The sequence below is a fragment of the Bufo gargarizans genome, chromosome 2, assembly GCF_014858855.1.
Source record: "Bufo gargarizans isolate SCDJY-AF-19 chromosome 2, ASM1485885v1, whole genome shotgun sequence".
NCBI lineage: Eukaryota > Metazoa > Chordata > Amphibia > Anura > Bufonidae > Bufo > Bufo gargarizans.
In genome coordinates, this window is record NC_058081.1 from 43,121,691 (window position 1) to 43,140,591 (window position 18,901).

General features: G+C 44.8%; 1 non-coding gene and 1 pseudogene across 1 annotated transcript; both read right to left on the reverse strand.

Moving 5' to 3' along the window:
- Positions 1–1,645: 1,645 nt before the first annotated feature.
- LOC122925574 lies at positions 1,646–17,932 on the reverse strand (annotated as a pseudogene).
- On the reverse strand, positions 4,765–4,838 carry TRNAN-GUU. The gene has a single exon. It is a non-coding gene; the product is annotated as a tRNA-Asn (tRNA).
- Positions 17,933–18,901: the final 969 nt, after the last annotated feature.

Genomic DNA, 18,901 nt, shown 5'->3' on the forward strand with positions numbered 1-18,901 from the left:
ATTTCTGATGGCAGCCCTGATGATGTGAGCACAGAAAAGACATTTGTGGTTATTTCATTATAAATGTTATGTCATATTTGTCTGACTTACAAGTGCCTCTTTGATTTAATTGTAAACAAGATGACTGAAATGATCAAAATCAATGTCAAACTGGCCAAAACACCCAATTTCAGTGGGGGTTGAATAATTTTGAACACAACTGTATGATTACTACACAGTGAGCGGGGCCCGGTGTAGTAGAATACAGTTACTGCACCGGGCCCTGCTGCCATTTCAAAACAAGATGCCGCCCCCAGTCCCTCTACCCTCCCGTTGATACACATGCTGGCCTCGCTGCGCGGCAGCGATGTATCAGTGCCATTACAAAACAAGATGCCAACCCACAGGGATGCCTTGTGTCATCCACAGATCCCCCCCATAGCAATGTCATTCCATCCCCAGATGCCCCCATAATGGTGCCATCCCCAGATGCCCCCATAATAGTGCCATCCCCACGTCCCCAGATGCCCCCATAATAGTGCCATCCCCAGATGCCGCCGTAACAGTGCCATCCCCAGATGCCCCATAACAGTGCCATCCACAGATGCCCCCATAACAGTGACATCCACAGATGCCCCCATAACAGTGCCATCCACAGATGCCCCCATAACAGTGCCATCCACAGATGCCCCCATAACAGTGCCATCCCCAGATGCCCCCATAACAGTGCCATCCCCAGATGCCACCGTAACAGTGCCATCCACAGATGCCCCCATAACAGTGCCATCCACAGATGCCCCCATAACAGTGCCATCCACAGATGCCCCCATAACAGTGCCATCCACAGATGCCCCCATAACAGTGCCATCCCCAGATGCCCCCATAACAGTGCCATCCACAGTGTCCCCCTGGTATTCACCCTTTAACCTTCGGTGCAGGGATCTGGACTTTGCTGCAGGGGAACCACCAGGCCACTACCTTTCTAAGCAGACTCTGTTCAAGTGACTGCTGGCTTATAAGGTTCAAGAGGCATCAGTGAGGACATCAGTAAGGACTAGAACCTATTGCTCAGAATAACCAGCCATTGAAAAATCAGCCATTGGTTGAGGAAGATTAGGGCGCACTTATACAGGCCCTTTAAGAACTGCAAGGAGTCTGCACAAGAGACAGTTTCATCAGAAAGCAGGCCACAGCCTTCACAGTGGAGGAACTTACTCTGGTAACTGGGCTGGCCAAGAAAAGGAAAGGGAAGACCAGCAAGTCTGGACCTCTAGAATGCAGAAGTGGGGGGAAAAGCCGAACGACGGAGGAAGACCGCCACCATACCAGTAGGTATCACTTCCCATCCTTACATTGCTTATATTTAGTGACTTAGGGTTTTGCTGTCATACATTTGTTTCGTTGATACGTCAGGAGAGGAAGCTGATGTTCTATTTGTGAAAGCGAAAAGAGGTTGAAAGAAATCCAGCTCCACTTGGATAAAGGAATGTGAATTTATTTTGCTTGCGGTAAAAACTCATCCATGAATTACAACAATAGCAGTCTTGTCTACGCATTTCGGGCTTTATGAGGAAGGGCTGGAATTGTCTCTGGTAGCCCGAAACGCGTAGACAAGACTGCTATTGTTGTAATTCATGGATAAGTTTTTACCGCAAGCAAAATAAATTCACATCCCTTTATCCAAGTGGAGCTGGATTTCTTCCAACCTTTTTTCGTATTTGCTGCCCGTTACCTGACACGGGCCTTCCGTGCTCACAGCTGAAGGAGGGGCAGGTGAGAGCTGCTGAATTTCCTTGTTCTATTTGTGAAAGTACAAATGAGGAATGATAGCATCACTGTTCCACTGAATAAATTAGCTATCTTATAGAAAAGGTGTCAAGGGCCTTTATCGAGGTAAAAAATGCTGGTAGGAAAGTTTTTATCTCATCTTCTGTGTAAAAGACCTTTTGATCATCCAACAAACAAGCAAATGCTATTTTGTCATCAGGTCACAACTTCTATGCAACAGAGAGAATTATCATTTGTTGGTACCATATCTCCTCTTGTGAACAGGTCATGTGTTATGTTCATCTGGTTGGTACCATTATTAATGAGTGCTGATGGACTTGTTATATCGTCCATGGGCGCTCATTTGGACAAGCATCTTCCCATGTAAAAGAACCTTTATTAGAATCTCGACAGAATCTACAGAAGTTGTCCTCTACGTATGGCAACAGGCGTGAGACAAGGTATCTTGGTGCCCAATGGGTTTCAGGAAGATGCCCCAGCACTGCATCTATATAACTTAGTCAAGGCAAATCGGTTTGTTGTGAACCACTAAGCTTGCAGCAAACGTAAGACCCTCCATCCCCTCCTCTCCAACTACACCTCTGACTACATCCCCACCAATTGCTATTTTTTAATACATACCCCTTCAAACTGGGCCTGCTGGCTCCTGCAAAAGTGTCTGCTGGCTCCTGCAGCTCCTCTCCAGCCACATCCCTCATCTCTTATATACCCTGTGTAAATTGTAACCCATTTATACATGGGTCATTGTCCTTGATAAAGAAACAAAAATCTCTTGTCTGACTGAGAGTAAAGTTTTAGAAAATTTTATTGAGAATAAAGATAAAAGTTTACAAAGAGAGAAAAGAGTAGGCTTCTTTCTGCGGTTTGTGTCCGGCCGCCTCTTGGCATGTTTCCCGTTCTGTGGCCGGCCCGTTACAGTGAATGGGACCGGGCCGGACTTTCAGCACCACGCGTTTACTAGAGTTAGTACGGATCCATCAGGCTGTTCCTCTGCCGGAACAGCCTGCCGGACAAATCTAAGGCTAGTGTGAAAGTAGCCTTAAAATAAGTTAGCAATTCTGGCGTTCACCATAGGGGATAATTTACATGATATTCATGTAGTTCGGGTCATTATGGACGCAACAATACCAAACATTTGGGGGAGATTTTATTTTTGCAATTTTTTTCATTGAAAAGCGTATTTTCAACGTAAAAAAACTTTTTCTTTTTTATTGGAATTTATTTAATTTTATTTTTTTTTTTTTATCACTTAATAGTCCCACAAGTGGACTATAACAGGCAATCTTTTTTATTGCTTCCAAAATACAATGCTTTATCCCTATAGTTTATTGCATTTTAATGTCAGTGCTATACTGACATTGACCAGCAGGCTGCACCAGAGAGGCGCAGCCTGCTGGTGAACTCTCAAGGCAGGCTTGGGGCCTAAACCAGGTCCCAGCCTGGCCATACACACATTGGCACCCCGCAATTGCTTTTGCGGGGGAGGGGGGGGGGCGATGGGAGACAGAGGGAGTCCGCTCCCTCTGTCACTGCTTACATGCGGCAGGCACCTTTGCACGTGGCATGTAAGGGGTTAAACAGCCCGGATCGTGCTGTTAGAGCGGGAGTGTGGCTCTCATGTGATAGCTGAGCCCCTGCTCTCCGCTGCACGGCTGCTGTAAAAAAAAAACACTGTGGCCCAGCCTAAGGCCCCTTATTGACTGCTGTAAAAAGGCATATGGGTGGCCACTAAGGGGTTAATATGCCTATTAAATCTGTGTCGGATTATGACGGCATTAGTAAATAAGACAGTGATGCAATCTAAAGAAAATCCACATATTCAGTGTCGCATGCAGTTTGGAGTGCTGCTGCACCGTCTTCAGTTTTTTTTAATCTGTTTTTGTTGTACTGTTGATTATAGAGAAAAAAATAAAAATAAAGTTAATTATGGGTGGAGGAGCACTATCTTTTTCCTTTGAAGTGGGCTAAAACAGTTTGTTGGATATACATTTTTTACAAATATTTGTATCTATGAAATAAAAATTTGGATCAAAGGGATAAGAATAAACTCCCCACGATAACAACCCGCATGGAGTAGCGGCATTATATGCTCATGTATCTGGTAAATTAGCTATAACAATTTTGCTTGTGGGAGTCCAACCACAGGAACCCCCCCCCCCCCCCCCCCCCACCACCACCACCACCACAATCTCCAATGCCTAGACTAAGGGCTCATGGACACAACCTCAGCCTGTTTTGCAGTCTGCAAATTGCGGATCTGCAAAACACAGATGCCGGCCGTGTGCGTTCCGCATTTTGCGGAATGGAACGTCATGCCCTCTAAAGAACTGTCCTATCCTTGCCCGTAAAACGGACAAGAATAGGACATGTTCTATTTTTTCTGCAGGTGCAACCTAATGGACATACGGTGTGCTGTCCGCATCATGTGCCACCTCCATTAAAGTTGGATGCGGACAAAAAAATAAGTCCGTGTGCATGACGCCCTAGGCTAGGTTCATTTTCCATTCTTCTATTCTGTCAGAACAGAAAAAACAACATATCCTTTATTTTAGGCTCAGTTGTGCTCATGTGGCTTCCGTTTTAGCCATTTCCTTCTGAGATCCATTATTTTAAATACAAGAAAAAGTACTTTTCTTTCATCTAAAATAACGTATCTCAGACAGATAATGGCTAAAACGGAAGCAAAATGAGCATAACGGATGCTAAAATAAAGGATCCGTTTTTCTTTTTTGTTTGCTTTCTGTTCTTCTGATTGAGGTGAACCTAGCCTAATGCTGTTTTTGTACTGCCCTCCCTGCTCTGCAATGTGCAATCTTTGACAGCAGGTGGCGCACTGTAATCCTGTTAGGCCATGTCTGATATGTACTGTACTTACCTTAAATGACACTTTGGTTGCAGACTTCCATTCGTCATATAAAACTCTAGCAAATTTATGTCCAAAAACGAAAATTTGTTAAATCTAGACACTAAACAAACAACAATGAAAAAAAACTTTGACGTCCCTGGGTGGGCTTGAACCACCAACCTTTCGGTTAACAGCCGAACGCGCTAACCGATTGCGCCACAGAGACAGCTGAAGCCTTGCTGTTTTACTGTAGAGTGATATGCTGCAATCAAGGTGATCGTAGGTCCCCCTAAGTGATTAAATTATTTTGACATTTAAAATTTGATTTCTACTTTGTTTGTTTTTTTGCTTCATTTTAGAATATAATTTTTTTTTTAAATGACAAAAATTTATCAAAACACAGAAAACATTTGTTTTGTTCTCTATGGGTGTATCTGGTTATTTTACGCTTTTCTTCTCATCTGTTTTTACACGAACTAGTAATGTTCTCATTTTTATTATTTGGCAGTAAATCTTACTTATCAGTAATCTCGACATTAACCCCTTCAGCGACAAGCCAAGATCGGCAAAGACAAAGTCTTTTCTATCTCCCCACCACCTGATAGCCATAACTTTTTCATTTTTCTTTCAGCGCAGCTATACGAGGGTTTGTTTTGGTGAAATTAATTGTATTTTTAACATAGCTATGCAGTTAACTGCATTGAGAAAACGTAAAAAAAAAAAAAAGTTGTTTTTGGAGCAAAATAGGAAATAAAGCACAAAAATATCATTATTTTTGGGGATTTTGTGGTAAAAATTAATAGGGTCATTTATTAAACTGGTGTAAAGTAGAATCTGATTGGTTTTTATGGGCAACTAAGCCAGTTCTACTTTACACCAGTTCGATAAATGACCCCATAACTGTTAATCTTATTCCGTGAGTCAGCACAATTACGCCAATACCAAACTTTTATAGGGTGGTAATGGTACTATTTTGGGTGAATTTTTCATCTTTTTATTCTTGTTTTTTAGGGGGGAATCGAGGTGAAAACAAGAATAATGTGATACAAATTAAAAAAAAATTTTTATAGTTTTTTATTTGATATATTGGAAACTGTTATTTTAATACATTTTTGTGGGTTTTTTCTCCTGGTCCTCGGTAGGTAACGCTTGAAGTTCAAATATACCATCGGATTGGAGAAAACTCTGATCTGATGGTATATCCTAAACCCGAGGTGTTCCCATGGCGATGGAGAAACACCTCTGACAGGGCGCTGCCATCTGCGGCACCTGAGGGGTTAATTGTGCGCACAGTCTCCCACACTTCTTCTGCCAGGCCAAGCCTGTCAGCACCCCACACTTTTTTTCCCAAGACTTGACCCCTGGTACCAACCAAATAATTGTGTCCAGCCTCAGGTCAGACCACCACCACGCCCCGACGCGCATTTCGCTGTCAGCTTTCTCATTGGGTGATTTGTACAATACCCTGTAACACTTCTATTTTGCCGGGTATTACGTCCTAAAAAGATGCCTACGCATTTTGAGCCGACAGGCATTACTCATAGCATATTCTTACAACACAAAGCATCCTGCCAGCATGTGTGGCATAATTAGTCTGAATTACGAGAGTGCCTAGATAGAAAAACTATACTGAGAAGTGAGAACATAAAAGATGAGATTAATAAATATACAAATCGGTCCGATGATTCAGCTCTTTCGCTGCTAGCTATCCAATCTAAGAATCTAATAAGCTTCCCTCACAGGGTCTTTAAAGGGATTCTGTCACCAGGTTTCACCCCTTTAAGATAAAAATATGCTTATGTTCAGGGTGCCTTCACGATTCCTAATGTGGTCTTATAAATGTAATCTGTAGGCTCATTTAGCTAAAAAAAACGCTATTACTAACCTGTCAATCAAAAAAATAAGGTGCCCAAGGGGATGTAAATGGATCCAAGCTGCCGGCCGCACCCGCCGCCGTTTGTGCCCAGCGCCGCCTCATAATCTTCTGTGACGCCTCCCGCTCTCCCCCCTCCTCCTGCTGTAACATTGCTGTGACGCCTCCCGCTCTCCCTCCTCCTCCTGCTGTAACATCGCTGTGACGCCTCCCGCTCTCCCTCCCTCCCCCCTCCTCCTGCTGTAACATCGCTGTGATGCCTCCCGCTCTCCCCCCTCCTCCTGCTGTAACATCGCTGTGACGCCTCCCGCTCTCCCCCCTCCTCCTGCTGTAACATCGCTGTGACGCCTCCCGCTCTCCCCCTTCTCCTGCTGTAACATCGCTGTGACGCCTCCCGCTCTCCCCCCTCCTCCTGCTGTAACATCGCTGTGACGCCTCCCGCTCTCCCCCTCCTCCTGCTGTAACATCGCTGTGACACCTCCCGCTCTCCCCCCTCCTCCTGCTGTAACATCGCTGTGACGCCTCCCGCTCTCCCCCCTCCTCCTGCTGTAACATCGCTGTGACGCCTCCCGCTCTCCCCCCTCCTCCTGCTGTAACATCGCTGTGACGCCTCCCGCTCTCCCCCCTCCTCCTGCTGTAACATCGCTGTGACGCCTCCCGCTCTCCCTCCCTCCCTCCCCCCTCCTCCTGCTGAAGTGAGTGGCGGCTCAGATGCGGACCAAAACAACGGCCGTGTGCATGAGGCCTTAGGCTGAGTTCACATTTCAGTTATTTGGTCAGTCATTTCTATCAGTTATGGTGAGCCAAAACCAGTAGCGAAGCCTACACAGAGATCAGGTATAATGGAAAGATCTGCACCTGTTCTGTGTTTTTGACCTGAACCTGGTTTTGGCTCACAATAACTGATGTAAGTAACTGACCAAATAACTAAAGTGTGTACTCAGCCTTAGGCTTTATTCACACAGTCAGTGTTTGGTCGGTGATTTCCATCAGTGATTGTGAGACAAAACCAGGCGTGGATCCTGCACAGACATAAGGTAGAAGGGAAAGATCTGCACCTGTTCTGTGTTTAGAGCCGCACTTGGTTTTGGCTCAAAATCACTGATGGAAATCACTGACCAAACACTGACTGTGCAAATAAGGCCTTACACGGTACACAGGTTCACAATGTTCAGCCCTTAGGCCCCTTTAACACGGGCGAGAATTCTATGCGGATGCAATGCGTGAGGTGAACGCATTGCACCCGCACTGAATCTGGACCCTTTCACTTCAATGGGGCTGTGCAGGTGAGCTGTCATTTTCACGCATTACTTGTGCATTGCCTGAAAATCGCAGCATGCTCTATATTGTGCGATTTTCATGCAACACAGTCCCCATAGAAATGAATAGGGCTGCGTGAAAATCGCAAGCATCCGCAAGCAAGTGCGGATGCGGTGCGATTTTCACGCATGGTTGCTAGATGATAGGGATGAAAGCAACCCCGAACCCCATTAAAGTTTATTCACTGTATTATTTTCCCTTATAACATGGTCATAATGGAAAATAGCATTCTTACTAGAGAGAATGCTTACTAAAATGTGGATTGAGGGGTTAAAAAATTAAAAAGATTAACTCACCTCACTAAATCAGTTGCGCAGCCGGCATTGTCTTCTTTCTTCTTCTTTCAGGACCTGCAAAAGGACCTTTTGATGATGTCATTAAAGGTCTTTTGGCAGGTCCTCAAAGAAGAAGCAAGAAGACAATGTCGGCTGCGCGATCGATTGGATGAGGTGAGTTAATTTAAAAAAAAAATGTAACCCCTCAATTCACATTTTAGTAAGCATACTATTTTCCATTATAACCATGTTGTAAGGGAAAATAATAAAATGAACAGAACACCGAACCCAAACCCGAACTTCAGTGAAGAAGTCCGTTCTCGGGTCTGGGTACCACATTTAGTTTTTTGTCACCAGCGTACAAAACACATTGCACTCGCACGTAAAAATCTGAACATCAGTACTCAATCGCAGTCAAAACTGACTGCAATTGCGTGCCTACTCGTGCGATTTTCCCGCAATGCACACGTGACGCATCCGGAACAATTCCGGGACGCCCATGTGAAAGAGGCCTTAGAGAGGACACAATGAAGATTATGTTTTATTATCTTTGGCAATTTGTGGTGATTCTTCACTAACCCCTTCACTATCCTAAATCACCAGGGATGTGCCCAAAAGGCCCTTTCATCACCCTAGATCACCTGAGAAGTTGTCATTATCCAAATACTACTAATTCCCTTACCTTCCTAGAATAAAAAGAAGGCGGTTATGTGTTTTGAACAAACAAAATATGAACAAATTAGGCAAACAGCCTACAGTAACCAAAATCCAGCAGTACTCCAGCGCCTTCTTGACGAAAACGGGGTTTTAATAGTGGTGGCCTGTCCTCAGGATAGGTCATCAATAAGTGATCAGTGGACAATGGTTACTGCTTTATTGGGAGCAGCGCTGCAGTAACTAGCTCTGTCCACTGTAGAAATGGACGGTGCCATCACGTTACTGCGCCGACTTCTGCTGCTGGAGCTACTGCAGTTACAGCGGAGCAGCTGAATAGTGGGGGTGTGGGGTGTCGGACCCCCCCAAATCAGCCTAGGATAGGCCATCAATTTTAAAGTTCCAGAAAACCTCTTTAACCCTAAAACCACATATTATATAGAAGTATTATTCTTTTATTATTAGTATTGCACAGCATTTGAATTTATTCTTTGGCTTATGCATATAATTTTGGCACTGTATAGCAATTTTATGTTGGCACTATGCATGGCACTATACAGCACTAATATACACAGTTACATCAGTAGTATGTGGGCTGTGTAATCCAGTATTATTTTGCCATAGTATGATAACATTATTTGAGCGCTGAATGGCATTATTTAATGGAGGCCACGGGATGATATAACGTGGGTACTATATAGTAGTACTGTGTAGTAGGCACTATGGGGCACATTTATTAAGAGCAGCGTTTTAGACACCTGTCTTAATTAAGCCCCTGTGCTGGCAGTGGATCCGCTGTAGGTATGTAGGGGCACCGGCCTCTACATATCTTTGCCGTATCCACCGCTGATTCTAAATGTAAGACTGCTTCCTTGCTGTCTTCCATTTAGACCATGTCTACGGCTAAAGCAGGCATAGAAAATGACCACAACACCCCCACTTTTTTAGACCCGGCGTGAGCGGGGAAAAGTTGCAGATTGCGACGCAAATAACTTTTGCACTGCAATCTGCGCCAGAAATACACCAAATATGGGCGTACTACTGATCATAAATGACCCCCCATATTTTTGGCATTATTTGAATTATGTATATATGTACTATTTCAGGCACTGAATAGCCGTATTATTGGGCTTGTATTGGGCGGTATTTAGGAATAAACATTCCATATTTGCATATGTATACATCCATCGTTTGAAATTACAGGTAAAAGCATATAAAACTAGTGTATGCACCCATTCCCACTGATACACACTGCTAGGGTAAGACCACACGTGCAGTTGTGATCCAGTCGGGTCACGGACAGCTGTGGTCAAGAACCATGTGGCCAACTAGGCCGCAGCTGCCTGATATTTAGCTAATGAAGACCGCCCTTTATAGGCAATCTGAATTCTTAATGGACGCACGGTATCTGTATATGTTCTGTGTATCTGAAAGTTTGTATATTTGATTGCTATCAACCAACTCTCTATTAATGTTGTCAAGGATGGGCATTATGTCAGTTTGGAGGACAAAAAATGTTCCTAGCAGAGTACGGTTTCAATCCATCAACCTCTGGGTTATGGGCGCAGCACGCTTCCGCTGCACCACTCTGCTAACCAGGACTCACCCATATGGAGAACTGAACTACGTAAGAGGAGTGTTATCAGTAAGCACACACACATCATAAGGTTACTTAGATATGGCTCTGCTTTACTGACTGTAGGCAGTCATCTCCAACTTCCTTAAGAACTGGTAAAGTATAATGGCTGTGCAGATAAAAGGCATCTCCTGAACAGAAGAGATGTGAGAGCTTCTCTTTCCTTCTTCTAGCAATCGGTGGGGGGTCTCAACAGTCAGACCCACTAACCAAAACTTATGATTTGTCACTATGACATATCAAAAGTTTATCCAAAATACAGAGCCTTTTTAAGAACACAGGGCATTTCTATGATTCCATACCTGGACAACTGGCTAATAGACACCATCTTCAAACAATTGTCAAGTTACTTCAGCACTTGGGTTGGTTGGCAAGGTGGGACTATATCATGAACAAAGATGTTCTCTTGGGATTTGGCATTACAGGAGATATTTCTATCCCTTCCGTGTTTGTAGCTGCTGAGGATGTTTAGAGCCTTTTGGCACTTGCGCCAATAGAGAAAAAGTCTATGTTTGTGAAATTGCAACCAACGGGAGCTAGACACTAGGCGCACCATGTTATTGCTGTACCCCAGTACAGGGGGTATCTGTAAATGGTTTATCATGTAATGTAGTACACACCCAGCATGACTTGTATATTTGGCATGGACAGGGTTATACACCCGGTTGTTCCCCTCTTGGCAGGAGTGGCCTGGTCCGACTTCCTGTCTAGAGGAGAGTGGATAGTCTAGTGAGTGAGGAGGGAGGAAGCAAGTCCATGTGCTCCTTCTCGTTACACTTCAGAATCCAGAGACTAACAGATCTCTGTGAGATTTAGAGCTTCATAAAACAGGCTGTAAAGTGTCTTCTTAGCACAGCTCTGAGTGTTGCTAAAGATAGTCTGTCTTCAGTTCTACTGAGTACCTTAAACAGTTCAGTGTTTTATTCACACATAAGTAAAGTGACAACAAAAAGTCAGTTTCAAGGAAAAAACTGTCACCTTGAGTCTGGTGTTTGTTCACACCAGGCAGCAATACATAAGTCCTTGGGCAAAACAGAAGTCCACGTGCTTTCATCCAAAACAAGATAGCAGGCCTTTATCTAGGCCCAAACTCTCAGGCTCCAACACAGAGACTGGCAAAGCTCTGTCAGATGGAGGATAATCCACACCAGCTGAGACTGCTGGCTGGGTTTTATATCTCTAACCAAAACCCAGACTGGAATGTGGGGAACAGCCACGCACCCTGCACTTTGGCTGCTCCCAGTAAGAGCCAGTCCGGATCGGCTTTACAGCCACACCAAATAACCAATAGTGTCAGTCAGCACTAGCTGCCACTGACACTTAAAATTGCCGGCTCTTACCTCACCTAGGCCAGAAACCTCGGTGACACATATCTTCCTTCAATGATGGCCCCTTGCGCTTTCCTACACCCTACACAATATTAAAAATAAACCAAAATGACAGTTACACATTAAGGCTGGGCTACATGGTGACATATTTCATGTGGCATAAAGTTAGCAATGTCACATTGCAACCAGGGGCGAAGCTATACGGAAAGCAGGGGAAGTGGCTGCTTTGGGACCTGAACTCAGGAGCCCACCTAAGAGGAGCACTAAAAGGTTAAATTGTCATGGCCCCCTAAACAGTATTATACGATGACATAATATACAGTGACACTGTAGAAAACGGATGGACTGACTGCAACAGTCCCTAAAAATCCAACAGTTTACATGCGACTTTGCCATCATAAACCACAATGCAAGTTGTGTGCGGCTGCAACAGACAAATCACAGCTCAAAAATAGTCTCCAAACAGCAAATTTCAGGCAAGTCGCACAACGTTTTTAGTTGTGTGACACATGTTGCCGTGTAGTACTTACAGTAGCACTTTTATATTTTTTTAGATAATGTAGTTATAAGTATACTTATATATATTTTCTGTTTGGACAGTTGTGTATGTATATGCTATGTACAGATGTAGACAGTGGTGCTTTGAAGCACCAGAATGGTCACTTTAACTTAATTTATTACATTACTGTAGTTTGTTTTTGTAGCATTAACATGTTAAACCTGTCAAAATATGACATATTTGTGCAGATTTTTAGGGTGACACAAAGAAGTCACGAGTAGAGGTGGCCTTGCGGTTCGCCCGACGGTCGATTCGCGGCGAACTTTGCGCGTTCGATATACCTGTTTCCACCAAATATTGATTGAGGCCTGCGATATACCTGCTTCCACAAAATACTGATTAAGGGGTTTGATATACCTGCTTCCACAAAATACTGATTGAGGCCTGCGATATACCTGCTTCCATAAAATACTGATTAAGAGGTTCGATATACCCGTTTCCACCAAATATTGATTGAGGCCTGCAATATACCTGCTTCCACAAAATACTGATTAAGGGGTTTGATTTACCTGCTTCCGCAAAATACTGACTGAGGGCTGCGATATACCTGCTTCCAAAACATACTGATTAAGGAGATCGATTTACCTGTTTCCACAAAATATTGATTGAGGCCTGCGAGATACCTGCTTCCACACAATACTGATTCAGGGGTTCGATATACCTGCTTCCATAAAATACTGATTAAGGGGTTTGATATACCTGCTTCCACAAAATACTGATTGAGGGTTGCGATATACCTGCTTTCACAAAATACTGATTAAGAGGTTTGATATACCTGCTTCCACAAAATACTGATTGAGGACTGCGATATACCTGCTTTCACAAAATACTGATTAAGGGGTTTGAAATACCTGCTTCCACAAAATACTGATTGAGGGCTGCGATATACCTGCTTCCACAAAATACTGAATAAGGGATTTGATATACCTGCTTCCACAAAATACTGACTGAGGGCTGCGATATACCAGCTTTCGCAAAATACTGATTAAGGGGTTCGATATACCTGTTTCCAACAAATATTGATTGAGGCCTGCGATATACCTGCTTCCACAAAATGCTGATTAATGGGTTTGATATACCTGCTTTCACAAAATACTGATTGAGGGCTGCGATATACCTGCTTCTATCAAATACTGATTAAGGGGTTTGATATACGTGTTTCCACCAAATATTAGGCACAGAGTCATTTTGAAAATGACAGGTAGAGGAAGAGGCTGGCCGTTCCACAGGGGTGGTAGGGTTCGGGCAGGTGCACCAGGCCGGAGCCTAAGTGGGAAGTTGGAGAAGGCGCGTGCGGTTTCTTCAAAGTGTGCACCAAAGTTGGTTGACTGGCTCACTCACCCTTCCGCTTCTACAACCCTCTCATCCTCTGTATCTGCACCCTCCTCACTATCTGCTGTGTGCACCCCCAAATACACCACCACCACCATAGCCCCTCCATTTGAGTCAGAGGAATTATTTTCCCATCCATTCCCAGACCTTCCCGATGCGCAGCCATTCTTGACATCGGATGAGGAAGAGGAGGTAGCAACGGCTGCCACCCAGCTGTCTGACGACGGTACCCAGATCTGCCCAAGGAGAGAGGTCCCCGCTGTGGCTGCCTACTCTGAGATCTCAAATATCAGTGGTGGTGAAGGTGACAATGATGATGTGTCGATGGACGTCAAGTGGGTGCACACAAGAGAGGAAGAGGAGGGGAGTTCAGATGGAGAGACGGAGCAGCATATAGGGAGGAGAAGGAGGAGAATCAGGTAGAGCTCGTAGGGCACAATAGGCAAAAAGCAGACTGCAAATGTATCTGGAGCGAGTCATCCACCATGCATGGTCTCTTCTGGCGCTCCAAGGATGCCGGCACATGGCTCTGCAGTGAGGGCTTTTTTTAACGTGCCAGCTGCTGACCATAGTGTTGATATCTGCAGCCTGTGCTGTCAACACATAAGTTGTTGTAAGCCAAATACTCAACTAGGGATGATCACCTTAAGAAGGCATCTGGCCTCCCATCACCGAGCCCAGTGGGAGCAACTCCATCAGAACCCACAAAGACACACTCCCGGCGCTCTACGTCCTGCCTCTTCTCTTTCTCCTCTCTCCTCCTATTTGTCCTCTACTCCACCTTCCACCGTGCCGTTGTCGTGTTCATCTAGCAGAAGGCAGGCTTCCGTGGCCCAAATGTTCGAGAGTAAAAAGTTAATGATGTCGGATAACCCTCTTGCCCAACGGCTGACTGCTAGCTTGTCGGAACTGCTAACCCGCCAACTACTGCCATATAAACTGGTGGACTCAGAGGCCTTTAGAAGAATTGTGGTCATTGGCACACTGCAATGGAAGGTCCCCGGAAGGAAATATTTCTCAGAGAATGGCATCCCAGAGCTATAGGGCCATGTTCAGCATCAAGTGAATGTATCTCTGGCACACAGTGTCGGTGCCAAAATACATCTGACCACAGTCACGTGGTCTAGCAAACACGGGCAGGGAAGGTACGTAACTTTTACTTTCCACTGGGTGAACCTTCTGACGGCGGTCAAGCATGTAACCCGTGGCTCCCGTGTGAATTTGGTGTTACCGCCACAGATTGCATGCAGGCCTGCCTCTTCTTCTCATCCTCCTACTCCATCCTCCGTCTCCACCTCGGCTGACTCCTACTTTTCCACTGCTACCGCCTCTTCCGCTGTGCCCCCCAAGCTCCCCAGAACCTTTTTGACGTCCCAGGTGAGACGTTGCCATGCTGTGCTGCGGCTGTTGTGCCTGGAAGCCAAACCGGTCCTGTACTGCTTACAGCTCTGCGGTCACAGACAGTTTGACAGTTAGTGAAGTGGTGTGCGACAATGGTGCCAATCTGCTGAGCGCGCTGAAACAGGGCAAAAGGACACATGTCCCGTGCTTTAAACACGTCCTGAACTCAGACGACCAGTGAATAATATTTCATAAAAGGACATAATTACATTTAAAGCAACACCAACTAACTGCCATTCTGGTTATACCATTGACCTCACCGCAGTTGTAAGATAACTTTGCTGCATTACTGCTACTAAAGGACACACTCAATGATGTTATATCCATTCTGCAATCAATAACTGTGGATTTATTTGAGGATGTCAAGTTTTAACAAAAGCCAGGTGCTGGTTATATGGTATTGATGGTGTATCATATCTCATGGTGCGAATTATACTGAGCTAGCCGTTGAATACTTACCGCAACATTGTGCAACAATTTATATTTCCAGGCACTTTTTACTAACATTTTAACAATATATTTTTGTATATTTTTATCTTTATTTTATCCTTTTTGTGTGTACAATAAACCATTGTGATTCGGACTTGTCCATTATGTCCCATATGCTTAGTGTGCTAGTCTTCTAGTATTAGATGTATTTATGAAGGGTAAAACACTATAGATCTGAGCACCTTTCCGTGATTGTGAGGAGGTGAGCTATTTCCCTTCCAACTTTATTTGACGTCCTGAACTTAGTCATGCAGCGATTTGTTGCCAAATACTCCAGGGTCTAGGACAGGGGTGTCAAACTCAAATACACAGTAGGCCAAAATTTAAAACTTGAACAAAGTCGCGGGCTAGCATTGAACAAATTAACCTTTTAACATGGACCCAAACAAGATTTGCTTTAACATTGAATATGGAACAAGCATATTCATTTATTAAATAAGATTTAAATAATAATAAATAATAATAATTTTTAAAATAAAATAACAATAAAATCAATCAACCATTCAAGCCCATGTCTTGGAGTAGCAAGAAAAAGTGCATAAAGAAAACGTTAATTATTGCTCAGTTTGCTGCACACTGATCTAATCTGATGTGCCCAAGCCAGATACCTGGCATCTCTTCTTGGATGATAGTTCATCAATGTCTGGGCTCAGGCTTTGAGCTGAGGAAATCCTCAGTATCGAGCGAAGGTGTTCATCAGTCAGACGTCTCCTGTGAGATGTTTTGGTCATCTTCATCGAGGAGAAAAGTTGCTCACATAGATTAGTGCTGCCGAACATGGAGAGCATCTGAGCAGCTTAAGTGCGGAGCTGAGGCATTGTGTCAGGGATGAACTGTGGAAACTGTGCGGCACCCACAGCATCATACTTTGACTTCAGCGTGTCATTACACTGGAGTTCAATTAGCTCCATTTGGAGGTTGGTTGGTGCGTTTTCCACATTAACTGCGAAGGGATTACTGAGCAGTTCAAACCTACATTTCTGGACATCAAAGTCGGCAAATCGCCGGCTAAACTCAGCGCCGAGTACACTGAGTTTTTCAGCAAACTGTGCGCATGGGAACAAGTTGGTAAAGAACTGCGTTTTCATGGTTTGGCAGCAGGGAAAATGGCCAAGGTTTCCTTGCAGCATCTGATTCTCCCACAGGCACAGTTTAGTTTTAAAAGCCCTCACTGCAGCGTAAATGTCTGTGATGATGCGCCCGCGCCCCTGAAGCTGCAGGTTCAGCGCATCGAGATGGCTCGAGATGTCACACAGAAACTTTTTCTCCCGAAGCTCTGCTGTGTCCTTCCCTTTGCTTTCCAGAAACTGACATATTTCCTCATGCAGCTCGAAACATCTATTCAGTACTTTTCCTCGGCTTAACCATCTCACCTCTGTGTGATACGGAACGTCTGAATACGCCGAACCACACTCCTCCAGAAAAGACTTAAACTGGCGGTGATTCAGACCTTTGGCTCTTATAAAGTTAACTACTTGTGTTACTGTGGTCATAACATGTTCCATCTTTAGGGCTTTGCCACACAGTGATTCCTGATGTATGATGCAGTGATAAACAGTTAGTTCACCTGCACAGTTCTCTTCCTGCATCTTCTCCCGGACCCTGCCCACCAGTCCACTTGTTTTACCGTCGTTAATCCCACGAGTTTATCCCACGACGGCTTTATTTCAGTTACGCATTTGGAAACCTCCTCAAAGATTTCCTTTCCTGTGGTTGTGCCATGCATTGATTTGAATCCCAATAGCTCCTCCGTAACACACATATTTGAGTCTACTCCATGGATGAAGACTGACAGCTGAGCAGTATCAGATGCGTCGCTGCTCTCATCCACAGCAAGGGAGAATGCAACGAAATCTTTTCCAAAAGCTGGTCATACAGATTGGTGGCAAGATCACATGTGCGATCAGCTACTGTGTTTCTGCTCAGGCTCACGTTTGAAAAGGCTTGCTTTTTCTCTGGGCACACGATGTCACAAACTTTCAACATGCACTTTTTCACAAACTCTCCCTCATTAAAGGGCCGGGCTGATTTTGCGATCTCTACTGCTACAATATAACTAGCTTTTACAGCAGCCTCACTTTGTGATGTGGCTTTTTTGAACATATTCTGTTGTGAAACCAAACTTCTTTTCATCTCCTCCACTTTCTGGCTCTTTTGAGTCATGTCCAGGTCCTTGTACTTGTCATGGTGTTTTGTTTCATAGTGTCGTTGAATGTTGTACTCCTTAGTTATAGCCACGTTGACTCCAACTTGTATATGCTTAATAGGCTGCTCCAGCAGCAATGTGCCATTAACGACTACCTGTACGAACTCTGCAGCAGGACAGGTTCTGGGGAGCTTGGCATGCAGACTTCTGCGGCCATTTGATGAGATCACCAAACTGGTCAGTCGCAGCCAGGGAGCCATCAGTGACATCGTACCTTATGCCTTCTTTTTGGAGCATTGCGTTGCATTGTGTCGTGTCATTGATCAAGTCATCGAGGAGAAGGAGCTGGAAGATGGGGAAGTCGCAATGCTGAATGAATTCTCAGGGATGACTACTCCATCTGAGACAATTTAGCAGGAATGTGAAGAGACTCAGAGGAGGATGGTGGCTGGGGGGAGGAGGAACAAGAAGAGCAGGCTTGGAGGGGGACTTTACGAGGATCCCTGGTGTTGTCCGTTGCTGGGGGGAGGAGACCAAAGACGACATTCTCCTGGGTGATGAGCAGGAGCCAGGGAGCTCCACCGCTTCCAATTGGAGGCCTTCATGCTCCACTGTTTGAAGAGGTACCCCGTATAAAAAGCATAAAGGTCAAGGACCAGTACTGGCTGGCAAAGTACTTAGACCCCCTACACAAACACAAAATGGCGGACATGTTACCAGCATCACAGAGGGCTGGCAGAATGCAGTATTTCCAGGCCTTGCTGCGAGGAAATTCCACCCACAGCAAAACAGGTGCGGTTACCAATCCTACCGCGCCTGCAAAAAGAGGGCGGTTTGAAGATGTGTTGGTCACTTCGGATATGAGATCATTCTTGCAGCCAACCCATGGACAGCCGCCCTCCGGATCCAGCCTCAGGGAATGCCTAGACCGACAGGTGTCTGACTACATCGGGTTAACAGCCGATGTGGACGCTCTGAGAAGCGAGGAACCCCTGGACTACTGGGTGTGCAGGCTTGACCTGTGGCCAGAGCTGGAACAATTTGCCAAGCGCACTCGCCTAGCTCACAACAGTCTGCACTACCTCACTCAATTCTAAAAATGAATGAGGCATGGATCTAGGAGGAATTCAACACCTGTGACGATCACGTGTAATTGAATTTCCTCATGCCAGCCCACACATATCCACCACCACACAGAACAAAGAATGGTCCTTGTCTTATGTATACACAGCGGCATAAAAGGCCTTGTCTGTCAGGTAAATGCCTAATTTTTGGG